The 23,055-nt window shown below is 46.7% G+C and overlaps 1 protein-coding gene and 1 long non-coding RNA gene across 2 annotated transcripts in view; one reads left to right on the forward strand and one right to left on the reverse strand.

Annotated features, from left to right (window-relative positions):
- The window catches only part of ft (cadherin-related tumor suppressor fat), an 88,683-nt gene that overhangs the window by 41,253 nt on the left and 24,375 nt on the right, over nt 1-23,055 (reverse strand). The gene's annotated exons all lie outside the window — the stretch shown is intronic.
- LOC124215427 (uncharacterized) overlaps nt 8,034-23,055 on the forward strand; it is a 32,672-nt gene continuing 17,650 nt past the window's right edge. The window contains exon 1 of the long non-coding RNA XR_011176718.1: nt 8,034-8,543. This is a non-coding gene — a long non-coding RNA (uncharacterized lncRNA). The remainder of the gene's footprint in view (nt 8,544-23,055) is intronic.

A 23,055-nucleotide genomic window follows, 5' to 3' on the forward strand; every position in this document is an offset into this window, starting at 1 on the left:
CGCCGCGGTATTTCGCCCGGAACAAATCCCGCAGGCCGCCAAAGCGGGCGTCCGTCTGTCCCCTTCGCGCTATCGCTTTCTCCCTCGTCCCGTTCTAAGTTTCATTATAGCTTCAATCTAATTCATCCACGGTAACTTGATTCGAACGGGACTCAATTCGATTTACGCAACGATAAGAATTCCTTTTGATTGTTGAGCGCGGGCACCGAGTCCGATTGTTGAATAAAGAGGTGGACCAACGATTGCCAAACCCTTGGCTCTCTTCCGTGAGGCAGAGGCCGCGGCGCCGAGGAGGATCAGAGACGGGCAGACAAAAGAACGAAGCAGATATCGGGAACGAAGAGAACGGATAATAAGATAACCGAGTCACCTGGCGGAATTAAGCGTTAGAGAGATGCCTCCGGATCGGATAGAATTAGTTGCGGAATCGGACGGTGGGAGGGGAAATATAATTAACAACGCTCCCGACATCGTGTAATTATATCGAGATGCATTTCAGGAATGCGTGTCCCCTCTTCGGGGGACCAGTCTCAGCGATGTTTTCAGTTTTATATACATACGTAGAATGCAGTTTGGCACGAGCAAGTATCGCCGCGGCGCGGTGTCCCTTGCCAACGAGGACAGCCTCTCGATGACCCGGCCAAGAGGATGAGGATGAGGACGAGGGTGAGGGTGAGGGTGAGGATCAGGATGGGGAGGAGCGGAGGGAGGTAACGGAAGATACAGGTCCTGGCGTACGGAGGAATCGGGTGAAAGAGGGAACTTAAGAGGAGGGGGAATGTTGTCTGCGCCGAAGGAAGCGAACCAGCCACGAAGCAAACCTATGATCACGTCATTAATTTGAGGAGGCCCGCCACCGCTACCGGACCACGCCGCATCGCTCGCCGAACCGTGCGAGCAAACTTTGTAATACTTTACAGGCAATCTGTGGAATCTTGAAATTATACGGGGCAGCCCAGGGCTGATAGCCAGAGCGCTTTGCCGCGGAGTTTTGTCGTGCAAAAGCCTGGACCAATCGTTACGTAATTTGATAATTTCCAAGTAATTTCCCTCCGGCAGATAATTTTTAGTCAATATTACGAGACCTCTGACTGCCGGCCGAACTATCATCTCGGCACAATGATCCTTCGTCGCCGTTGTCGAGGTGAAACGATAACCTTATGGTGTGCTGTGTGCGGTAAACACGATTGGCAACGTTATCCTGAAAAATTACGAGACTCCCGGCGAGCTTCTGGAATTAGGTAATCACAGAAGATTTTTCACCTGGTGGGTTAAAAACTCGCAAGATTATTGACACGTCTTGCTTGGGAACCCGCATCGGAATCGCAAATCTCATAGAGAAACTATATCGTTAGTTTCGCATACTCTGGAAGATTTTCAAGTAGACGTTTGATATTCGAAATACAAATGTAAATATTACAACAGTCGATGTGCATGGATTGTGATTGAATTAGCATGCTATTTGTGAATTGAACAGGCACAGTTCCGTGAGATAGAAGCGTCGTTATAGAATCGTCGATAATGTAAAACAATGGCAAGTACCCTCGATAATAAAAATATTTACCGTTTGCGATTGTTACAGGAGTCATAAACCGACTAATTTGCAAGCCTATATAACCGTACCTATCGTAAGACACATCCGTACTTTCGCTATTTTGTAGACCAGTTGCCATTCGGTGCATTGTTTCAAACAGACTTCTTGCCAGAGTATAAATACGGTATCGTTACCGTCACAGGGAGCTATGTATGCTATTGCACGCTTATTTCTGAATACTTGAATATTAACCAGCACGTGAACTGTTTCAATCAATTCGCTTCTTGGTGATTATTTTTCTTGTCTTTTTGCTATTGTACACACGTTAAAGTGTCGTGCACCGCTGATCCGCGTCGAATGTCAATAATTCGAAGCCGATTCAAACTGTTAAATGAAATTCCCAGATTGCAGACCTCAGGTCTTTCTTATACTGTAACTGCAGCGATCGGAGCTTTTTCGCGTAATGATTGGCGTGGTGTTTGTCATTCAGTTCGGCCGAAGTAGGCACGTATGTTGTATACATCCCGAGACTAATCGTAAAGACAATTGAGTAGAACGATGCAAGCGGAAAAAGGAGTTGTTAAAATTCGCTACAGGTATAATACACGTATAGTGCGTTCAATGGTCGTGGAAGCTGATAAAGAGCTGTGCGTATTATATAGATAGAAATGAGAGAAACGTCAGGAGTGTAAAAAAGCAAGTCATTCGTTTATTATACAGATCGTATTGGCGTGCCGTATCGCCGCCGGTTCAAAACGCGTTTGGCAAAGGTTTAAAGTTTATATCTCTGGTCGTAACTACTCGTAGTTTCCACGCGCCGGCCCGAAGGCAACTTCTCAGGCTTATAATATACCGGAGCTCTGATCCCTTTACTTTTTAACGATTCCTCGTGCGTAAACACTGCCTCCCTCAAGCGGCTATCACCGACTCCGAACAGGAAAACAGCTGCACTGCCATATTACCCTGTCACGCATTCGCCCAGCTATGCCTATCATGCGTATGGGCATCGAATTGCGGATCAGTTATTTCGGGATAAGATGTGGCTCTACGTCATAACCGGCAACAGGGATTAGAGGATGAAACGTTGGATAATTTAGAGGTGAAAGAGGATGTCCCCACGGCGGCGTTATACCGCAATTTCACATTTTATATTTCGTTGGATGAGAATGAGAGTCCCATGCAGACGGAGAAAGAGAAACGGCAAAGAGGGATTGCAAACTTTTTTAAACGCGGTTGGCCTGCCACCGAAGGAGAAGTTGCTTGTTTTTCATTCAGGGTTAGTCGTTCACTCTCTCGTAAATTAATCTTCATTTCGTCGTCAAGCTCCGAGAGGATACCACGCGGTCGGACGAGACCGGTAGTTTTTGAAATTTCGTATCTACCGCTGATCGCTGCAGGATGAACCGCTTTGTCGAGCTCTGTTATACGCATTACTACCTTACATCCTTTGACTTTGATCAAACCGACAAATAATTCTGACCAAATTTTCACGATCAACAGTTGATACGGGCTTTTCCCAATGCCGGTAGGGAACGCGCATCGCATGTGCGAAACGCATTTGTACGTATGTAGATGTAAACTGTAGCGTGCGGCTTTTGTTTCACTCAAACTTTTCGCCCGTGTACCGTATGCATACCCACGTGGGATTTCATTGGTTCCATTGTTTCTGATCTCAGGGTTGTACTCTTATCGATTTGCAATAAATAATACGCTTGGTCAGTTCGCGTTTCTCGCCAGGGCCGCCCAACCGCACCACAATCAAGCTCCGCGCTTCCGAGAGAAAGTTGCGGCGCGGTTGTTACGCGATACATATATCCATCGATCCACCACCCGTATCATTATAACCATGAGCAAACATCTTCTAACCTTCTATGCATCGGCGAGAATGGGCCGTCATGTACCTATATACCTATACACCACCCGTAATATAGGCGCGGTGTAATCAATCGTGCGCGCGAAGGGTTTGCCTTATATACATATAAGTAATATTGTAGCTGTGTGCGTAACTTGACAAACCCTGTATAGTCGAAGCTTCTTCATAGGCGAAGTTGCCTCGTAGTTTTGAATTGAACCCTTTTTATTTGGGTGAAGGATAGAGGTTGAGGTTTTCTTGAATAAAAAACTCTCGCGTTTGAGCCATCGAATTATGAATGTTTATTGGCTCTTGTGGGAAAAGCCTTGCGGCATAAAAACCCACGAAGTATGAACGTGTATTTGTAAACGTATAAAAGTATGTGTCGATTGTGTATATGAATGTGTATATGCCGATTACAGCCCGTTTGGCTCGTGCCACCGCGATCTCTAGTGCGTTTCGTATTGCGATTTTTGTTTTATTCGATTCGATCGAATTTCGTATGATTTGCGTGTATGGGCACTCGGTCCCGTGTAGAATGAGAGACACTCGGGCCGTACTCATCTACCTTACTCCGTGGAGCGAACGTGTATGAGAGTATGATTGGTGTTGGTAGTACACCAAGAGCGCTCGGGCTCGTTGTATGATGGAAGGGTGCAAGACCCTTGGTATGCGTGTATGGGCACTCGGTCCCGTGTAGAATGAGAGACACTCGGGCCGTACTCATCTACCTTACTCCGAGGAGCGAACGATACGAGAGGATATTTGGGCCTCTCGTCTTTTGGTTGTGTTACGAGAGAACGCACGGCGTCGCTCACGATCGTCACTAGACGGACGACTTAACTCGACTGTTTTAAAAAAATGCGTGATGCGCGCTCGCCTCCTCATCTACGCGAGATTTGGCATCCCTGCGGAGACGAATCGTTCGAGCGCGGCTCGCACTCGAGATTGCAATGACACGGGCACAAAACGACGCTCAGGCACTGAACAAACCCGTTGCCTACGGTGCCGTTCAAATACTGTATATTTTACGTACACGCGACGAAATATCGCTGCACATACACGTTATTATTATAACCGCTACAATGGGTGAGTGAATTTGTGACCGGGCTGCGCACGCGAGCAGTTACAAGTCCATTTTCTACTTTGCCAATCTAGGCCGCAACGCCGCGCTTTGACTGGACGTTTACACCGCTGTATCGTCCGGACCGAAAATAGACTTCAGTCACGGCAGATGCTCCAGCTGTGGATAATTGCAGACTGCTTCGGAAGGGCCACGGTCGTAATTTCAACACCGTTTTTAACCAGCCCTTCGTGTCCGCGGGATACGACAATGGGCTATTGGCTTTGGATAGAAATTTAACTTAAATGTCGAGAGAAATCCAGCACAATCATCATACATCATACATACATAGCATTAAAGCTCGAAACCAAATTTTGGATGTTCGGACGTTCGGATGTTCAGAAAGTGACGTCACCCAAAATTTTTTTTCTCTTGACGTTATCGATCTATATAGACGAAAATCAGCTAGTCGAATTCCTCAGTCTGGAAACAACCGCGCAGTAGAGCGGACGGATGAGAATCGCGCTCCGCAGATTTCGAGTATCGCGTTCTCTACCTCCTGGATTCTACGCTCCGGGTCTGCTTCCTAGTACAACTCGGGTTCCAGGACAAGCGCTCCGTAGTTTCTGCACTCCAGGTCCGCTACCTGGTGAAACTCGACTTCCAGGACAAGTGCCTCGTGGTTCCTGATCTTCAGGTACGCTACCTAGTGAAACTTGACTTTCAGGATAAGCGCTTCGTGGTTCCTGCGGTCCAGGTCCGCTTCCTGGTGATACTCGACTTCCAGGACAAGCGCTCCGTAGTTCTGGCTATCCAGGTCTTTGACCTGGTGACTTTTGACTTTCAGGACTAATTTTCCGTGGTTCTGGCTGTCCAGGTTCTTGACCTGGTGACTTTTGATCAAGCGCTGCGTAGTTTCTGCACCCCAGGTCCGCTTCCTGGTGAAACTCGACTTCCAGGACAAGCGCTCCGTGGTTCCTGCGCTCCAGGTCCTTCACCTGATGAATTGCGACTTCCAGTTCCTCTACCTGGTGAATTTCGACCTTCAGGACCGGAGTTCCTGCGCCGCGGGTGATTTACCTGATGAATTACAACTTCCAAGTCCCGTACCTGATGAATTTTGACTTCCAGGACCAGCGCTCCATTGTTCCTGCGTTTCAGGTCCTTTACCTGGTGAATTTCGACCTCCAGGACGAGTGATCCGTAGTTCCTGCTCAGTGCAGTGAGCAGTGAGGGCCTGAGGTATCTCATTAATCTCGTATCATCTGGTAAAACACTGATAACGAGTAAGCAAGCGCAGCGAGCGAACCTTACGCGTGGGTATTCATACCTATATTATAATCTATGACGAATAGATACCTGCTTATTTGTGATTGAGTATTATATTTTCCAGAAATTAAGAACGATTTCTCAGAAGTGACCAGCCATCTCTGAGAAATTAGGTATATTTTTATATTGCAGCGTGACTCGGCGGATTGAGCGCGCTAATGTCAACATTTCGCAGGGGCCAAGATGGCCTTCGTAAACCGAATTGCAAATTGTAGAAAAGCTTATGGTGCACCGGTTCAGTTAACGTGGAGAAAGTCTACGTGTACGGTTGTATGGTGAAACTGTCGAAGTCTGACGACTCTTTAACGATCGAATTCTTCCGGTTTCTCGAGAATGGCGCCGTGCGTTGTTGCAGAGGTTGAAAAATAGCGCGCGATATTTCCAGATGACAATCAGCGGACAAGTCGATCTATGCAGAAGAGGATGCTCCCGGAAATTGGGAAACTGGGTACAGTGTATGCGCACTTGCTTATGCAGCGATTCGTTACGATTCGATTAGTGCTTCGTGTAAGGTTATCCCTAGGGATGGTTATGATTCGGACGGACCTTTTTTACTGATCAAACCGGACATGTTCGGCACCACCGAGCCTCACTCGCCTGCTAAGCTCGGATTGAACAGAGATCCCCTTCAGTACGGTTTGAGAAAGCTTTTAGGTAATTAAAACACAATTTATTGACACGACGCCTGGGACTAGTGTGAAGTATAAACTGTTACATCTCTCACTTGACTTGCGAGTACGTGTAATAAATCTGAAAATTTTCAACAAACGTCTTCCCAAATTTGCGTTTGTATAGCTTGTATATTAATCCTCGTAACACGTATCCAGGATTTACGCCGAAAGATTGCTGGATTGTGAGTTACAATGGCTGTAGTGAAAAGGTTTAAAAATCTCTGTGTTACCCGATTTCGGTTTATTCTAATGCGCTATAAATCCGAGATATTTATGGGCTTCGTATAATAATTCACCAAGAGTATCTCGTCTCTTTCTCGCTTGATTTTCGGGCTTCGAACGAGGACGCGTGTTTGTGGGGTGAGCTGGCCTATGATGGTTGCAGTTGGTATTCATCCAATGGGAGTGGCACTCCGGTGGTCAGTAGGCGCGACTATCGCACGCGTGTTTCTAGTCTTTTCGTGTTTGATCATAGCAAACAAACAGGGCACGTTCTGTGTTCAAATAATCCCAGACTACCGACCCGTCGCTACCGTCCAGCGGTATCAACCTCAAATATTAATTCATCCTTGGAGTAATATTTGCAAGCAGTTATTGCACGAAAATATTGCATCCGCGTAACATTTTTTCTCCACAAAATTGCACGGTTATACCGTCGCGTATCCCGCTCACATCGTAGTAGGCGCAATGTAGACATCGCGGTAAAGACGATCGTGGTATTCAAAGCAACGGCAGTTCCGCGGATGATTTATCAAAATTATAATGCGACACTGATTTCAATGAGCCTGGGCCAAGTGTGTACCGGGCGTTAATGATTTTTGCACAAATCCTGACAGCCGCAATGTGACACTTGATTAATTTCGGCAATTAATTCTGCGCGCTGCAGTGCATTATATTCTGACAGAAATTGATCAGAGTCAAGTAGGGTATAATATACCGCACGACTCGCCGAACGACCGTAAGAATTGTTATGGAAATTTGGCATGTGTCACCGTATTTGAGCGAGGATTTATAGCAATATCACTCCTGCATTCTTGGGCCTTATACTTTTTGCGGTTGAATCCGACGTGTTTGCCTCCCGCGGGTTTGCTGCGCGAAAGATTTGCAGAGCTTTCCACGAAACTTTTGCATTTTATACTCCAAGCCTGGAGCCCGCATTCATGCAGCTCTCACGAAAACCACAGTGAAAAATGCCTCTCGAGAATTCAAATGGTTTTTGTCTTCAATTCCCTATAAATCGATTCATCTTTGGGTGTGTAATATACGTATGTATGTATATACTGTATATACGTATAAGACTCGCAGCCGTTATCTTCATCGCACTCCTCGGCTCCGGGTTTGACAGTGAGTAAGCTGAGCCTCGGCTCTGTCGCGACAATTTATATACATATAGGTACAGATGGCACCGTTTTGTCGAAAGTCAAACTATCCCAGAAAGAGTATTAGTTACACTAATTTCTTCGTATAAATCTGAATCATCGGCTCATCAATTGACGCGGGCTTTGAAGTTTGCCGAATTTTTTCATACCGCTGATCATTGGGATATACTTACACATTATCCATTCTTTCTGGTTTCAGGTAATCACTCGACTACACGCGCCAGCTAATTTCTACGCAGGATGCAATTTGACGCCAATAGCGCTGTCTCGGAATAGCGCTGCACTCGTCGATTATTGTTCTCTCCCGGTTGTTAACTACCTAACAAGAAATCAGCGCTGACATTAGCGGGTCGTTCGATCATCCACTTTCTAATCTAAATCGTAGCAGGCATGCGGGACGGAATTACGTCGCGCTAAACGACCCAACAGCGTCGCAACGACACGACGATTGCAGGCTTAACTCGCTTGCGCCAAGCTCGCAGGAAGCAGCTCACGATCAGCGACGGGGTTGAGGAATGTCCAAGTGCCAGACCCAGCATATCCCTGAAGTCCCTGCTCCGCCAGCATGGATCGGGTGGCATGGGAGCTGAGCAAGGCTTTCGAAGAGCTCGAAGGAGAGCGAGGCGTGGAAGGGGAGAAGCGGCAGAGGAGGGAAACCCGAAGCACCAGCAGCAGAAGAAGACGAAGAAGAAGAAGAAGAAGACGAAAAATCAAGGCAAGGGTGTAAATCATAATATGTAAATCCGTGTGATTTTGTCTGGCTCTGAACTGGCTGGTACCTAGTCCTCGGCACTCCGTCCGCCGCCACTCGACGCGAACTTCAGAGAACTCCGAAGTCTCGACGACGACGGTTCGTCTCTCGTACTTCGCTCTCTCTGTCCGCGTCTTTCCCTCCTTCTCTTTTTCCTGCCGTATATGTGTATCACAGAGTCAAGTACGCGATGGGGACTCTGTAACTTGCGCTGGAGGCCTCCTATCATGTGCCAGCTCCAGGAGCGCGGAGAGCGAATAGAACGTAGGTGAGGGGCAGGAAAAGCTCTTGTACGGCGCATTCCAGCCGGTCTGAAATATTCGGTGTTTAATTTTACAAATATCAATTTTTCAAGTATTGCTGCACAGGTGTACAGGGACGGAGCTGAAACCCTTCATGACGAGTTGCCATTCAACGCTGCGCCGGTGGCAACGATGACGATGATTATTCTTTGTTGATTTAATAACAAAGATGCAGCGTTGGCATTGTTGTTTTAGGTGCGGGGTAGAGGGTGGTAAGTGGAAGAAGCCGTGGGGAAGAGATCCGAACAAATATTTGAATTTCCACCTAGTGTTCAAGAGGTGGAGGAGGGGCTGAGACGAGCGTCCATGACGAGATTCAACTTCGTTATAATACGTCAGGCTCGTTCGGTTCTACCTCTGGCGTTTATTACTGCTGTCCGATTCCTCTCTATTTCTCTTTTCCCCACTATGCACCAATTCCCCCAGTGATATTCAGAATCGATGTTTAATCTCAAATGCGGAGGTAATTTTTTGTAGACGCCGTCTGCCACGGTGAAGAAGATAAAAAGCAAAAAACTATTTCGATCGCACCTACGAGGTAGCCTCGCATATATGTATACCGCGCAAATATCTCGTTTCGTTCTCGCGGTTTCGGACATTCCGGGATGGAATTCTTGGTCGGTTCGGTGGTCCGTTTTTACCCGTCGCTAGACATAGTCAAAGGCATGGTATAAAGGGTAGACGGTGGAATTCAGCCTCTCAGCTTGAGACCGGGGGCCTTGGGACGCGAGCCGCGCGTTTCTCGACTCGGAAGACCTACGCGGGATGCCTCGCCTCGGTCACTCCGGATTGATCTCGGCGCGGCTCCTCTTCCCGTCTCGACTCCCGCGGGAACCGAGAGGAACGAGCGAGCCTCCTGCTCGCCGTAGGGCTAACAGACTGTCCGGCGATCCCGGTCGGCCCGAGACGCACGCCAGGCCATCTCCGTGGCTCTCTTCCCGGTCGGTCAGCATCCGTGCGCAACACGGAGATGCAAGCTTACATATACCTGCATCGCATCCTCCTTCGGCCACAGCCTCTCCTAACTGCACTCTCGGAGCGCGTTGCATGCATGTACCTGTGCGCGGCGTTGCCGTGTCCCTTTGTCGAGAGCCGACAACGGTGCGACCGGCGCGAGGCTCACGGATGGACCGACCGGTCGACTCGATCCAGGCTAAACGGACCCGCTCCGCAGCATCGCTCGCCGCCGATCATCGACCAGCAACGCCGAAAGTAAGAACAACGGAATCGGCGTCCCGGTCCAGGGAAGTCGAGAGGAAGACGCGCTTCCGCGTCTTCCCTGTAAAAGAGGCGGTGACACTCGTCTGCTTATCGCATCCTTCTTATTGCGTCAGACCCGCTCCCGGCGAGTCGGTCACTCCTCGAGGTATGAGGTACGAATCGACGTTCTTCCTTCGCGACGCAAGCCGGCGAGTTTCCTCGTTCGGTCTACGGTGACGACGTCGGCGACGCTGTCGTCTTGCGGAAATCACCACCTCGCCGCGGCGTCGCGACGCCCGACCCTCCCGATCGTTCTAGCTCCTGCATTTCCAACCGGGCCCACCGGCCCCTCTGTACATACCTATATCTATACCGAGAGCGCGATTAACTTGCCTTCTCGCCGAGAATAGAACTCGGTGGTAACACACTCCCATGCAACAGCCTGGCGAAAGAGCAGCGTGCGTAGGCTGTGAGCTATTCGTGTTTCCGGGGTGGTGCCTTGCAGCTATTTTGTATACGTACACCGCCACACGCGCCCGTCACGTGCGCGCATGTATTCGTACACCTTTCGTCGCACACTCTCACCCGCAGCGTATCTCCGCCGCGGTTCATGCTCATCTATTATTCTCGGTTTTACAATCGGATGCAAGAAATGCGAAACGTCGAACCGCGATCGCAACTCTTGCATCATTCACAACGGCCTGATGCTGGGATGCAGGAATGGATTCCGTTCCGTACCATTCGTTCATTTATTTTCAAAATCAATTATGTTTCGACAGAGGTGGGCAGCTGAATTGAATAACGATCGTCAACACCCGTTACTCACACCGACGTACCTACCCCACACACGCGTACAGTTGGGTACGTTTGAATATATATATATATATATTGGAATGTAGGTCAGGACAGTGAAAAATTAAGATGTGCAGGTGCACTTTTCGAGGGAAAATAGGTTTCTCTATTTCATCATTTAGTTTGTTATACTGGCAAGTTGAGATGTTTGACTAATTATTAAAAAAAAAAAAAATCCAAGCATATTTTGAACTAATTTTTTTTCATTACAAACGCTGCATTTTCTGTAGTCATTAAATATGGCGAAATTATATAACATAATTTCGACCTCTACGTCCTACGCAAAATTTTTAAATTTCATTCTTGTTGTTTCCATGTTCTTCACAATTTCTGTGGTATAAGATACTCGCTCGTGCTGCACAGCAAAAAAGTGACGCACCGTCTCAACGAAAGTGGATGAAAAAACAAGAAGAACAAGAAAATATGTGTTAATATTTGGCGAAGGGAAGATTTTTGCTACGTTAGCGACGACTAAATTGTTTTGCGAGCTGAGCAACAGGTTCGGTACATCAGCGAACTAATTTTACCGAATACGCGCATCCGTGTGTATGTATGATGTACATACTTGCAAGATTCTCGTTAACTCGGCAAAAATTTTCTGCCGTGAATATGTTAACACCTTTTTGTTCGGTAGAAGTTTCTCCTTTTTTCACACGTGTTTCCTTAATATATACCTTAGAGAGCTGCAAAAATTTTCCGACTTTTTGCCATTTTATCGACGCCTTTGTAGCGGAGCTATTGCATGGTAGGGAACGGACTGCTACTTTGCCTCAGAGGTCAAGTTTCGGCTGAAACCGCAAATTCCGATCGAGGGCAAAAAAATTGATATTGAACGAAATGTGAAGAGTAATATTTTTGAGAGTAGATTCAATAGTGTTGCGGTCCATTTATTCGAACCTTGAGCATAAAGTTTTTACAGTTTTTCTATCTATTTTATCCATACATAATTTTTTAGCGAGACACTCGTAACATCTATGTTTATGCATGATGGTAATAATAATAATAATCACTGCCAACACCAGAGAGATATGTGAGAGAATTTTTTTTCTCACATAAGTTAAGATTTTCATCAGTTTGACTAATTGATTGCATTTCTGTTGCACAAGGCAAACGTAATATTGGCGTTAGTTATCGCTTTCCGTAATTAGCAATCCTGCAAGGAGCGTTGAGGAATATCGACAGTTGTAACAATAAATTTCAGTGTGCATTGAATAAATTATTTTACTGTCCGAGGCGAACAGCGGTGGTTGCGGAGCCTGGTGCGAGAGTTGTGATAGGTTACCACGGGTGGCTGGCTCGACTTGTCAGTTTCGATTTGATGGTGGAATATCCAGAGAGAAGAGACTTCTCTGCAGGTGAAATTACACCTATCTCTTAATGTGTTTAAAGCCGCAGTTCATGCAAATAGGTAAAATGTCCCCGCGTCGAGAGTGTTGAGGAAAGAATAAGATAAAAATCACATCGGAGAAGTGTATTTATAAGAATCCCGAAAGTCACGGGAGGCGGAGAATTAATGCGAGCGCAGCTGAATTGAATAGAGGTGGAATTTATTATCATTCGGAAAGCATAATGCCGTTAATCATGACCGACAGGTATCGTATAGGTATTTTCTCATGAAAAATATGACAAAGTTGGAGAGATGGATACCGGGGGGCCCATGTTACACTATATGTACCCCAGAGTCCTTGGCTCTTGGTTTCCGTCTAGCTGCAGCGCGGAGACCTTAGTTGGGCCCTAGGGCCTCAAAAATATCGTATATCGTACTCGCCGCGTACACGTTTAACGCATGGAAATATTAGAAAGGACAGAGTGATACCCGAAGGTGAAGGACCTTCGCCCCGAGAGGCGAAGACTGTCAAGTGCACAAGACTGTCTACCGACAAACTCACCGACGGACGTGCGGTCAGCGCCTGTCTGTCCGCACCTTGTCCGTCTTCATTGCGCTCAAATTCTAATTAAAACTTTATAACCAACGCTATAGTTCTCTTAAGACTCGGCTTATCTAACCCTCCGTGCTTCATTATTATACCACACCGCTTCAATTCGACCAGTGACAGCAACAAATTCTACTTTGACGCACGGGCCCTTAACCTGGAATATACTACGAACGTCCGGGAAGGGTCGCTTCGAATCCTTATACTCTGTGCGGGTGTATTTTTTGATTTATCGTCTTATTCCCGGACGAATGAAACACTTCGTTCATCTTGGGGGTGACGAGAATGGCGTGAGAGAACGTGCGTGTATTCACTCGGAATAATCAAGCATGTGTTCGATCGTTTAAAACCAGACTGAAGTCGCAGTTGCGAATGAACCGTCTCTTATACAACTGAAAATGATCGCTGAGTGAACAGGAATAAGAGTCACGCCAACTTGTCGACTGTTATTGCTGAGTAGGAAATTTTTAAAGTCAATGAAACTCGTTAAGAACCTATATAACGGCTTACTCAATGCCCGAGTGAATGTACAAGTCTCTCGTTCAAGCGGATAAGACGAAATACCTACAACTAGCGAAATATCTGGAATTTCGAATACGCGATGTACGCGTCCAAGATCGCAAATGAGATGGATAATTGTGACGCATAATCGCACGGGCCTAGAACGACCCTCCTGGGCGTTCTGTTGTAGTGTTTTACGCGTGTGCAGCGGTCGAGTATTATGGGTATAATAATGAACCGGGCGGTGAGGCTTTAGCTTTAGTGCGTGTAGACATGCATACTCATACAGCCCCGCGATAAGGGACTTGAACAAGAATGTCATTTGAGCAAAAGATTTTAATAGAATCGTCGTGGGTACACGGGAGTTCCGCTAGGCCGCTGCTTGTTAAACAGGCTCTTTAATGCGTCTGGCAAATCGCAGACCGCCAGCCCCCATATATGTATGTGCGCATACATGCAGGACTAGCTGCGCTACGCGATGAACGATTCCCTGCACCCTTTAGTCACTGCCCACCTAGCCGGCGAACGCCGTTAATTAAATCTCTCCTATTGAATGCTTAATTTACAGTCGACGAGCAATTTCCATGGGTAGCGAAGGCGTCGATTGCTCGCGCAAGACCCCCAGAGATACGAGCTGTGTACATATGCATATGTATACATTTACCGGCGGGAGACGCTTCTTGAACGGTAGAAGAAAAACTTGCCTATATTTTCTTTTGTTGTTCACGCATATATGCAGCAGGTATAACGCGTCTCTTGTATACCCCACGTGGAACAACGTCCGCGGTTAAGACGCGATGCCATTTTACGCCCGCGGTATATAGATCAACGTGCGTTATAACTGCCCACAGACGCATGTCTTGCTCGAAACGTGGGAGATTTCAATGGGAGTGCGCTTACAGTGCGGGAGACTTTGATATACCAGCTCTGCCGACGTATGCGCGTACCCTACAACGCGTCAGTCTTATTTACGGAAGAGCTTTGACCGCGAGACGAACGTCACTCTTCGGCGGCTGTTGAGCAAGATGCAGCTTATATAGGTTATTACGTATAAATATTTTCGCTACGACCGCGCGGAAGAGAGCGAATCTCTCTTGTATCGCTGAAGCATATGCTTCTGGCAAATTTCCCAACTATAGTCGCTTGTAATGCCCCGGCTAAACTTTCTCTCGGCCCTCTCCGGTATAGGCAGGGTCGAACGAACCTCGCGGCTGCTGCAGTCCTTTTATACCCAATGCCTACGTGCGATCCGTCAAAATGAAATACACACGTGCATAATCTGAAATTTATATCGACTATCGTGCGATTCGACAAATTTATGTAATCGACTGATTGCAGGAGCGAGCGTGCTACAACATATCCTACGTATTTATATCCGTATTACGGACAAATTTTTCCCCGTCTTATTCCCGTCCGAGCTAATCGAATGAAATTATGATCTGACGCGCGCCGGGCCCCAATGATCCTTAACGAGATATCCGAGCGTTGAACGCCTATCCGATATTAGCCATTGAATGCGTGACAATTAGACTCAGGGGCAAATACGTAGTTAAATTAAATGAGAGGGCATGCTTGACCCCTCGACTTTCTAGCACGTTGCCAGCTGCTGCAGGCTCGTGTTTGTGTTATCGACGTCGTTGTCGGTGGGTACCTGTAAGGTGAATGTCGATGCCTGTGTGAAGTAGCCGATACCGGTAGGTAGAAAGAACACGTGAGAAATAGAGTTTTATGAATTGGACAGCACATCGCCACAACGTGATAAAGAAAAAGACGCACACAGGTATAGCTGGCCATAATTTTACACTCAAATGTCGATATAATAGCTGTTAAATCTGTCGAATTACCATTATTTTTCCATACCTGTTGAAGATATCTGAATATTATATACCTCTGTATGCTGTTTCATGTTAATTTCGATATTTATATCGCTTGTATTACACGATCAAGATATGCGATTCTTAATCGAATAAGATGTGTTTAAAGCAGGAATACTACCGGCCTCGTAAGCACGCAGAAAATAAAAATTTTCGATTCGTTCGTTTTCATTCTAACGGCTAATTTTAAGACAGTCCGCATGCCGCTACCTGCACAGACCTATTTTTGCGCTGCTTCGTTCAGCCGTACATTTTTATCATAATTGCATGTGAATTTTTTCAAGCCATTATAATTAGCCAACAGAGGTTCTTTCACTCATTCATTACCTGTATAATGGATTGTCTAATTATTCGTCAAAGTTTTTTTTCTTCTATTTACATTACATGGCATAAGTTTCGTTGGATATACTATATCATATCTACAGGTACGTGTGTCGAATTACAACGGCATTCACGCCAATGCCAGATATCCGAGGGGTGGAAGATTGTCCGGGTCGATGGTTCGGAGCCGGGCGGTTCGATGGGGGAAGCTGCAGGTAATATTTGGAGAATAATTTGATTCTAGAATTCACCATGGTGTATGGGGAATTGTTTGCCGACTAGGCGTTGTGTTGAGGGGGAGTCCTCGTGCCCGTATATAACAGAATAGCCCCGCGTCTTCTATAAGATCAATGGCGTACCTAAGAGGAATCTTGTGCGTGTGTGTGTATTGTACACACGAATTCACTTCCAATTTGTCTCAAGTCCTCAGAGCTGCTGTATTGCGTAAGGAACCGGATATACGGAATGAAAATAACTCAAGATATCCAGTGACAGCTTTGTCAGCTACAAGGGGCGTATGCCGATTGAAAAAAAAATAAAATAAATAAATAAAAAGTAATTAACCGTCATTATCACGAACCTAGAATTAAATTCGGACCGCCCATACAGTCAATAGCGGATCGATTATTATACACTCGAAAGTTTATCGGTTTAAATAGTCGCGATTTTTTGGGTGCAAATATGATAAATACTCTGCAATTGGCTGATTGATTTTGTGGCAAGATATTTGAGACGGAATTTTTGAAATTTAATGCCTGGTCAGTGGTCCGATTTTTCATCCTCGTTGCAGACACTACTGTGTATATATATATGTGTGTAAGATGTGTGTATATATATGTAAGACGCAAGTCTTATAGTGTCAGCAACCGGCCGCCTCTATTAATGAGTCGATTCTCTACGCCCCGGGTTTCTTTTTTTCTCTTCTTCCACTCCCTTTTTTCTTTTTCTTCTTTCTCCGCCGTCTCTTGCTTCTGATTTTTTCCCCCGGCCGCGTCTCTTACACTCCGACACTCTTCTTCGGGCCTCAAGACCCACTTTGTTGATCGCTTTTGTTGCTCGCGTTGTTCCCCCCCATATCTCGCTTGAGCTCGGCGGCTACGCGTATTGTGCGTCTCGGGCGATATTCTCGTACCTACGCCCACGAGCCGCCATCGAACGAGAGAGGAAGAGAGCGTGAGAGAACATATATATATATATATATATATCTATGCAGAGAGAGTGAGAGAGAGAGAGAGAAAGAGATGGCGATATTCACCTCACCTACACGACGGAGTTCGATGGTAAAACCCTATTGACGAACTTCACCGCAAAGAGATTGCCTTTTGGTTGCTTTTCACTCTTAAAATTGGTTCACACGTGATTCGGAAAATTGGTAAATTGGAAACTCCCCAACGGTCAGCGGTGATGCTGGATGCCGATAGGTCGAGCAGATGTTCTCCGATCGAAGAGATACACGGGCCGTATGTAGGTACTGCACAAGGTATGTCGAATGTACGAACGTATGCCCGAACAATACGTGGGTGGATAGATGAAAGAGAACTACTTCCGGCCGTTAATCGTCGTTATCGCACTGGTTCGTCTGATTTTTTACAATTCATATTTATTCCTATTCTCACGCGTCCGTCGTGGAAGGGAGCGAGAGAGACGGAAGAGACGGAGAGTTTCTCTCTCGCGCTACCCTGACAATAACGGCGCCCCCGCCTTGGACTCTTTTCAGTGAATAAAGAGCGAAGTAAGTACAGCCTACCCTGCTAATTGCTCTTTTTGCCGATCCAGGCTTCGGCTGTGTACGCATTGCCGAGGATGCCTTCCCTTTTGTCTACATCGTGTACGTATGCGACGGGGCCCCGCACCGTGTGCACGGCGAACTCATGAAAGAGGCTATTTGTCCGCCTTCGGTTCCCTCCCAGTGTTTCTGTAATATGGGGAGCGCGTGTGCACCGCGATGCGCTGTACAAACGTATCGAAACCCCGTGCGGTACCTTACGCACGCGTACCTACGTTTAGAAGCAATGCACACCCACGAGGTTTGAAATTCTAACCAAAAGATTTTCACCAAAGGAATGTCGCCTGATCGTGCATTCGATAAGAACGCGGTTGAGCGCGGTTAGATAAATATTTCTCTCGATCCTATAATAATATGTAAGGTACCTAGATATAATGTGTTGAATAAAAGTATGCGAGATCCGGCGAGCGGCGTCGAGGCACGATGCGGGGATACGGGAAAATACACTTCGGCTTATTCAATCTTTGGCTTTAATTCACCTACGATATCTATCAATGTACGCACGCACGGGTATGGATAATTAATTGAATTACCCCTTATAAATAATCAATACAGACGGTGCCGCGCGTAGTTCCTGTCATCCTGATATATTTCTGTCGTTAACACGTTGACTGCGAGCGCGGGCGACGGGGACCTCGGCTAGATGCGCTTACGGAACAAAACAAAAGGAGACCGTCACGTGGGATTTTTTCTCTTCGTCCTCTTCTTCTCGCTTCTTTCCCCTCTTTCTTCTCCGCCGTTTGTCGTCGACGAAATCGAACCGCGGTCTTATAAGTTCCGCGACGGTCGCTACCGGGCCACCACTACGTGGGCGAAATAACTTGTGGTATAAAATCAAAGACAAAGATCGACGACGACGCACTGGAACCCGTGTTCGCCGGGGAGAGACGCACTTCCGCGTCTTCTGATACAACGCTCAAGGGTATTATAGGTATACGATCGCTTGTTTTTTATCAGAAGAGTCAACGATCATGGATCGGGACGCGCGTTCCCCAAGGTCCTCTCCTCGAGGGCTCGTTTCTCGGGGGTCACCTTGGCCGGTTGATGACTGCTTTGAGGCCTGAAAGAGAGCCCTCCAACAATAGTGGTAGCTCACGAAGCCGAGCGTCGTCGTCCTCCGCATGACACGTCGTCCTCTTCGTCCTGCAGCACGGCCTCTCGCCGTCCTTATCCTCCTTCTCTATTTTTTCCTTCCTTCCTTGTCCTCCGCGTTTCTTTCATTAGTTCCTCCCCTCCTCCGTTATATGCACCGGGTGGACGCGGAGTAACTCGACACTTTCGACTTCGGTTTGCGCGCACGATCTTCGTCGTTAATCGTTGCACGATGGAATCTCCCCTTCGCGGGTGACTCTCTGAATTATATCGCTCTACGGGTCCGGCTCCTCCTCGAACCAGGAGAGGAACGAGACGAGCGACCGCGTGTTTACTGCGGGTTTGGTGGCTCGCGGCTATCGTGTTACTTCTTAATTATTCTCATGATTTTTTTTTCAACTTTTTCAAATATCTTATTTCTCCATTTGCTCGCCATTCCCTTCCTCCCTTCCTTCTTTCCTTCCTTCCTTCCTTCCTGGCTTCATCTTCTTCCTTTTCTTCTCTGACTTAATGTAATTCTTCATTATTTTCTTCGTTCGACTATTATCGCTCGCGAATATTAATGGTTTCGGTGACGAGTCGCGAGAGATGTGTCCATAAACGGGAGAGATAACGTCGGGAATAAAGGGCTGCTCGGGAGAAAGAACGACTTGCGGTCTTCGTTCGGCGGTACGCCCATTAGGACACGATGCCGCCGGTTCGTTTTTATCTCTTGCCAACCACTTCGTACAAAACGGCAAGTTATAATATTATAATAAAGTGTGGCGTCGCGGTTGTATACGATCTTTCGGCTATAACGAAAACGTGCATGTATATCGTACAAGCGTCTTAGCTTCCTATTTTTCTTATACCTATACGTCCAGATATATTTATTTGTATCCCGATGCGTCCCCGCTGTAAGTATTTATCCGCTGATCGGAATAGAAATACGTGATTAGGAGGTAAAAAAATGTATAAAAGAATACCAGAGGAAGCTGCAGCGATCAAATAGATTATTATACCTACAGTCGCTTGTGAAGTCACTCGAACGATAACGATCAATTTTTATCCTCGTGGAGTGGGGAGGAATTTGAACGTTTTGACTCGATATTAACCGTCTCGAAATCGGTAAGCCATGCATGAATATATGTCTCTACCGACTGCGGCCACCTCTGCTTTCTTTTCGACTTATTCGGTGTTCTTCTTTATACATTTCGTTTCTTGTTCAATTTTCATTATTCAAACTACTTTGCGAAATTATTTTTACCGAGGATCACGCCCACTCGCGCTAGCTCACGTCGTTCTCGAAAGAAAAACTGAATTTTTCCTCGAGTAATGATCATACGACGGGCCTCTGTACATTTCGCCTAATAATCGGTTGGCGGCGCTAATTCGCAACCTGTAAAAAGTTGCGGTTCACCGCTCCCTCGGCTCCACTGTGTGTATACGGATCGCCCGGGTAAATACACCCGTGCAAAGTTTATGCCCATTATATCTTGTAATAGACTGGACTCGACTCCCTTTGGATAAAGTAATATTTTTCAACATTTCGACGTTTTACGCCGACTCCAAGGCATTCCTCGTCCCTTCTGAACTCGGATGATGATTACCCTGTTCCTCTTTCGCCGTCCGTGGTGCCCTAATTGCGAACGATGCAAATACCTGCCAACTGCAGTCAGCGTAATATAACACTCGTATACTCGACAAAGCATCTCGAGAGAATTTGATGCGAATATTATATTTCGGACGAATCGACTGCAGAATTTTTTGATACCAGTGTCACAAGTGCTACATATAGTGATAAAGTTACCGAGGCGCAGGACAGAGTCATTCGTTGGACGTTGTTCGTGGATCGAAAACAACGTAGGAAAGTAAGTTCCCACATTTCCTCCACAAGGTCTGAACAATCTTTGGCAGTTTCGTTGATCAAATCTCGCAGCGAGCTTGATTCGGCGAAGCCGCATCGTCGAAGCGACGAAAGCTACTACTTTAGGGTCCACCCGGTAGCCTGTACGATGTCAAGATATTTTGTGAGCTGTGAGAGGCAGCGACCCTCGTCTAGCGTTCTCGGACAGCTCCACAATGCAACCCCCTGAATTCACAATCAAACTTGCCTCTCCCCACCTTCTCAACGCCCGCCTCGACCGTCTCAGCCTCGGATCATCGAGCCTTCTGGTTGGTAAGTTTACCTCGCGCAGCGATATACACCTGCGACCTGTACCTTTTTCAACACTGGCTGTAAGCCCGTCTCGCCGCGTGTCGGTACTTACCCACATACGTACGTACCTCGGTACGAGTATGTATGGATGGTACACGTGAACGCTTTGCGAGGACCACGTGTTGTTGACCGACGTGTGTCTGCGGGTCGGGATCGGGTCCATGGCACCTATTGCCCGTATTCGTGTTATAAGGCGGCTCAAGAGTGCTTCATCGGGCAACTCCTTGGAGTCACGTATGTATGGGTATGAGGTGCCACAGGGTCGTAAAAAGCTTGGAAAATTTGGCCCGCGCTGCATGCAGGTACCCAGGGTATGCCTTCGTCGTCTTGACGCATGTTCTTCCTCTTATCTCGTATTTCTGATCTTTCCGGATAACTCGCGGATGTACAATGTATGATGTATAATGTAGGTAGGTACGTTGTGCATTAATTATTACCGACAATTAAGTATCATTCGAGTGTTACAGCACTATACTTATCGAGTGATAAATATTTTTCACCGTACACAAACGCATTCATTCCCGCGTAAAAAGATCATTCGCTTTTCACATATGTATACGATCTACTCCGTTGGTTGTGGGTATAATTGATATGTTATTAATTGGCGTTAATCATCGGTACACGCACGCCTCGAATCTTACCGAACTCGGGCGTTTCGTCCAAACGCTCAAGGACATGATTTCGTTTCATCCGATACCATCTCTTACTCACCCTCCAGGGGAGAATGGGGTAATATCCATCTCACAACTTCATCCTAATACTCATCTTACTTTTATTGAAAGGAAAAAAGATACGAGCGTGCGTTTTTCGAGGTATATATGTATATACTATACTACGGCATACGCTTCGTGCTGTAGGTACGTTACGTTATTATACAAGGGAAGACTATAGAACCTGTAGTCAAATTCACGAATACGAGTGCAGGTACACCTGTACAGTAGCGATGGAAAAAGTTTCTTCATTCCGAAAAATAAGCGGCCAAACATCCGTGCACCAAAGTATCCCAAAGACAGAGAGTAGTACACGGTAATACTTGCGTATAAGACAAGATTATGCCGTCTAGGCGTATATGTAACACATATTGCATCGATCACAAATTGGTAGTCCACACAGGCGCACGGTGCTTGCGGGTAGATTCAGCGGGCGTTGATACGGAGCGCGTGAAGTGAATCGGTGTTCGAGAAACATGCCTACTTACGTATAGGAAACACGGGTTTTAAACTCGTTTTAGACGCCGTTGTAAGTCGTCGTCGTCGTCGTCTTTGGGCCGCGGACCGCGGACGGTGCACGGTAACAAATAGTCCATTAGCTAGTGAAGTGAGGCATCCACCGGTAATGTATTTTCATAGTTTCGTTTGGTTTGCCCGATAGCTCTTACCGCGAGCAGTGGAGCAGATCCTCCGATATTTCCCGCAGTTGGCTGCAGGTTTAGGTATACAGAGGCGGCAGCGTGCAGTCGGGTTAGCATGCGCAGCTAGCTACCCGACAGTACCGGTGGCATTAGACGCGTAATGACAATATCATCATTATTATAATCCGGTAATAACATACTCGGGATTTTATGGCATACCTTCCCCCCTGTCGCTCCACGCCCCGGCGTTCAAAATCCCCCTCCCTTCCTTCCCATCGCCGCAAAGAGTTACTCCTTTGCCCCCGTACTACATCACCGTAACATCTCGCTGCGCCTTTTCCTTTTCTTTCCATGCTTCATGTGCCGGTCGGCACTTGAATCGTTCTTCTCTCCTCCCCTGTATTTGCCTTTGTCTCTGTGTACGTACACTCCGTTTATGCAACCGCATACACTTTGTGTTCTCGTTCATGCACTTCTATACCCTGCGTGTCTGTCTGCATGTGGCGAATTGTGCCGTCGTTAGTGCTGCTGCATTGCAACGCTTCGCGTTTCGCGGCTTCTTGACTGCTTGCTGCTGCTGCTGCTGCTGCTGTTTGGTTCGTGGTGCGACCAAGCGACGAGGTTCGCACGTCGTGGGTACGAGAGTGTGTACAGTCTTACAGGTCTATGTAAGGGCATTAAACCAGAGGTATATGTAATAGAAGGAATAGGGTGAACGGTGCCAGCAAAACTCTTCGATGGTACTGGAGGGAGCGCTTGGCGAACAGGTACTCCAGGCTCGCTAAGAATAAGAATCGTTGGATTTCGGTTGGAGACTATTTGATCGTGGAAATTATTACATGATCTTGCATGCTTATCGTGTTCATTTTGCGGTTTGCATATAATCTTCGAAAGATTTTCCAGATATTATATGTTCAACCGTACCACTGACCACACAATTTTCAGGTAGATCTGAAATGGCTATGGCTAGATTTCTGGTATTTCATTGAAACAATATAGAAAAAATATAGAAAATTTTGATACAATGGGCAGTCGAAAAAATCACTCCGAATTTTTGATTATATTT

Source organism: Neodiprion pinetum, chromosome 3 (genome assembly GCF_021155775.2).
Source record: "Neodiprion pinetum isolate iyNeoPine1 chromosome 3, iyNeoPine1.2, whole genome shotgun sequence".
Lineage (NCBI taxonomy): Eukaryota > Metazoa > Arthropoda > Insecta > Hymenoptera > Diprionidae > Neodiprion > Neodiprion pinetum.